Source organism: Lissotriton vulgaris, chromosome 1_1 (genome assembly GCF_964263255.1).
Source record: "Lissotriton vulgaris chromosome 1_1, aLisVul1.2, whole genome shotgun sequence".
In the NCBI taxonomy this organism is placed as follows: domain Eukaryota; kingdom Metazoa; phylum Chordata; class Amphibia; order Caudata; family Salamandridae; genus Lissotriton; species Lissotriton vulgaris.
Window position 1 is genome coordinate 1,369,658,043 of NC_141685.1, and position 3,704 is coordinate 1,369,661,746.

General features: G+C 43.8%; 2 non-coding genes across 2 annotated transcripts; both read right to left on the bottom strand.

Moving 5' to 3' along the window:
- Positions 1-582: 582 nt before the first annotated feature.
- TRNAS-AGA (transfer RNA serine (anticodon AGA)) lies at positions 583-664 on the bottom strand. The gene has a single exon. It is a non-coding gene; the product is annotated as a tRNA-Ser (tRNA).
- A 1,499-nt stretch (positions 665-2,163) lies between these two features.
- TRNAH-GUG (transfer RNA histidin (anticodon GUG)) lies at positions 2,164-2,235 on the bottom strand. The gene has a single exon. It is a non-coding gene; the product is annotated as a tRNA-His (tRNA).
- Positions 2,236-3,704: the final 1,469 nt, after the last annotated feature.

Here is a 3,704-nt window from a genome sequence, read left to right on the forward strand (position 1 = left end):
CAACCGCAGAGAAAGAGAGAAAGAGGGAAAAGACAGTATGAGGTGTGGATAAAACAGCAGCATGTACAAGGAGCTCAAATGAGGTTAATGGCGCCTAAATAGAGCACGTAAAGGAACAGTTACAAATCTAAGAAAAGGGAAAGAAAAGACTAGGAAAAAACAGAGAAAGAGCTTGTAAATGAAATTCTCTTCCAGGAACAGCAGGTTAAGAGAAATTACACAGGGAGCAGTTAAGCTTGTAACACGGGGGAGAATAGAAAAGAAAATGCAGTTTTATGAAGTGTGTTTGCCTAATCCAGCTAGCACTTTTATTTTATTTCTCTATTTGCTTCTTTTATTGGTAAAGTAAGTTTCAAGTGCATGCACAGGTATGACCGAGAGAGCCAGGGTATAATAATTTGAAGCGTTTGCACCAGCGCTAATGAAGGACGAGAGTTATAGCAAAGATATGAAAGGGGGAGCGATAATAAATATGTGATATGGCAATAGTGACACCAAAATAAGCCACCTATTTATAAAACTGACATGGAAGAAATACTAAAGGTTAACTTCTGAAATTGTAGCCGATGTTAAAAAGATTCTCGTTGTCGGCAGGATTCGAACCTGCGCGGGGAGACCCCAATGGATTTCTAGTCCATCGCCTTAACCACTCGGCCACAACAACTGACTGCAAGGTGTGTGCACATAATCTGTATGCAAGTTTTCAAGGTGTCCCACAGCAAATTCCTGATATTCTGCAATGCACTTTTTAAAAATAAGGTTTTTTTCAGCAGGCACATTCTCTCCTAAAAACAAAAATTGCATGCGTATATCTCTAGTTTGGAATACCATAGGCTTGCATGCATACTCTCATGGGTCACTCAAGTTTTTTGGACCCTATTGCACTCTGTTTTCGTGCTGCTTTTAGTATATGGCCCATATTACAGAAGTCTACCATCTTTGAGTATTTGAGGCTCCTTTGTAAGTGCTTTATATTTTTTCCTTGAAGAGCTATATAATAAAGGGGTCCGGGAAGGATTGCATTTATGGAAGATAAAAGAAGGCCCACTTGTCTCACCAAATGCTGTAGAGAAACCTGATGTTTTACTCATGTTATCCTTAGTTCGTTTTTGTTAGACCTTGCATTCTTAAGGTGGTCCCAACCCCACCTTATTGCTTTTCACCTCCGCATTTTGCTGTATCTTTTTGTTGGCCTTAGGACTCTGATCACTTTATCGCTACTAATCAGTGCTGAAGTGCACGTGCTTCTTCCCTAATCATGTTTATAATTGGTGAATACCTGACTGACAGATTTAATTTACTTGAAAGCCCCTTGTAAAGTGGTATACCATATACCCAGGGACTGATTGTGCCGCCCAAAGAAATAGCATTTCAAACCTGTCTCAAGCCTGCTACTGCAGTGCCTGTGCTGCAGTGTACTGCCACTTCGACTTGGCATTTAAAACTACTTGCCAAGCCTTAAACTCCAATTTTATTACATATCAGTAACCCCTAAGGTAGGCCCTAGGTAGTCCTAGGGGCATCATGCTATGTAAGTAAAAGGTAAGACATGTAATGTGGTAGTTTGTATGTCCTAGTAGTATCAAACAGTCTATTACATTTTTCACTACTGTGAGGTCTGCCCCTCTCATAGGTTAGCATTGGGTATTCCCTTATACTTTTTGGGGGGTAATTCCATATCAGAGAGGAGAAGCTTTATTTATTTATTGATAAATCCTATCTACTGGTGAGGTTGGATTTAATCTTACTATTGTATAAATGCCATTTTTAGAGAGTGAGCATTTCTCTGCACTTACTGCTCTATTTGCATTGAAACCTGTCTTCGATTGACGTCTGGATTGGGCTGCGAGACAGCTACATATGTGCATTCCCTGTAGACAGCCACAACACAGGTCACTCAACTGCAACTGCATTCATCTGCATTCTGATTGGCCTGGGGGAGAGCTCCGCTCCCCTTACCGCAAATATGTTCAAGAACGATAATTTATGTCAGTAAGTACAGTATACCTACATCTTATAATCATGTGTGTTTAAATAATTTGTTGTTAGATCGTTTAAATATTGAAAAGGATCTGTTTTTAATAGACATTTTACAAAAACAACTGGTACATTTGGGAATTCTGTAAAGGAAAAACCCAACTGCCGTGACATTGCCAACCACAATGCCGTGACTCGGATTCGAACCGAGGTTGCTGCGGCCACAACGCAGAGTACTAACCACTATACGATCACGGCGAGCTACTTGGGCTCAATAACGTACAGTGACATGAAGAAATTATAATTCGGAACACTCAGGGCTACTCCTGTGATAGGCTGAATGTGTTCATTGCTTCCTCATTCCTTATACAAAGGCTTTATCTCCTCAGTGGTTGATAGGCTGAAACCGTTTCCTGGCCGCCTGCTTGTGAACTGGCAGGAGTCAAAGATCACACATACACTGGTGGGCCTGTGATGGGACACCAATGCAGAGAAACACACCTGGCGCAGATATTCTATTCTGTTTATTAGACCTGCATCTCCCCTGTACCTCCTCAAGCCATCTGTATGTGAAGCAAGAAAGAGTTAAGGAACGGTCCATCTACACCTTTATTGGGAGGATGCTGCCGTGAGCTCCTCCCAGCTAATCACACAAACAGCAGTAAAGCAAGATAACTACACAGTTAGGGGGGACTGCATGGTTAGGTTTTTGAGGAATTATTGAAACTGACCTCAGTGACCCATAATCAGAGCTGTGGCTAATGACTGCATGCCTAATTATGATGAAGCAAGCACCATGGCTCGTAGGGGCTGTAGGAAGGTACATCCTGACTATGGTTGCCCCCAACTTTTTGCCCTGTGTTTTAGCTGGTTTTGGACATAGTCGACCTGGGACCCTGCCAATCGGGACCCCAGGCCTACTGCTCTCTCTTTAAAATGGATTCCATGTACCCTAGGTACATTTCCAATTGGTACTGGGCCACCTTATCAGACCCTGTAACTCAGGGCATAGGTGTACCCAGGGCTGCCAGGGGCTGCAGCATGTATTATGCCACCCCTGGCTGGCCTCCTAAATTTGACACAACTGGCTGCATGACAGCTGGGGCAAAGTCGTGTAATCACCCTTTGCTGTAGGTGTAGTATACCTATACCTAACCCTAAAATGGACACACAGATTCCTATCAGTCACTCCTATGGCAGGCCTTGACAATCCTGAAGGCCTAGTGCTTGGAATCGTGTGAGATGGTGCTCTGGCATGAGCTGAGCCCGTCTGCAGCTTGCGGAACCAAGTCCTAATAGCTGTTCCATGATATCGCATACCATATACTCTTAAGTGCATTATAATCCTCGCGGTTAAATGCCAACTTTGGTATTGCTTTATCAAAACATGTCGAGTAAGGTGTCATACGAATTGGAATACTAACCCCTCGCCAATTCTGGAGACGGGGTTAGCATTCCACCCTTCTAGAGGGACACGACATGTATGTAACTGTGAACCCCGGTTAAAGTTAACTAAAGCCTCAGCTCCACAAAATGGATGCTGCCACCACAGACACGAGTCTGACCTCCTGCTGCTGGGAGTCCTTCCAGTGAGGGAGGCTTGGACAAAGGGTTTCCTGTCCGGGGCGGTGCTAGCACCATCCCAGACAGGGTTTTGTGTATCCTGGGTAGGCAGGGCTTTTCAGGAAGGTGACTGCTGAGTGGCACCCCGGTGCTCACTACGCATA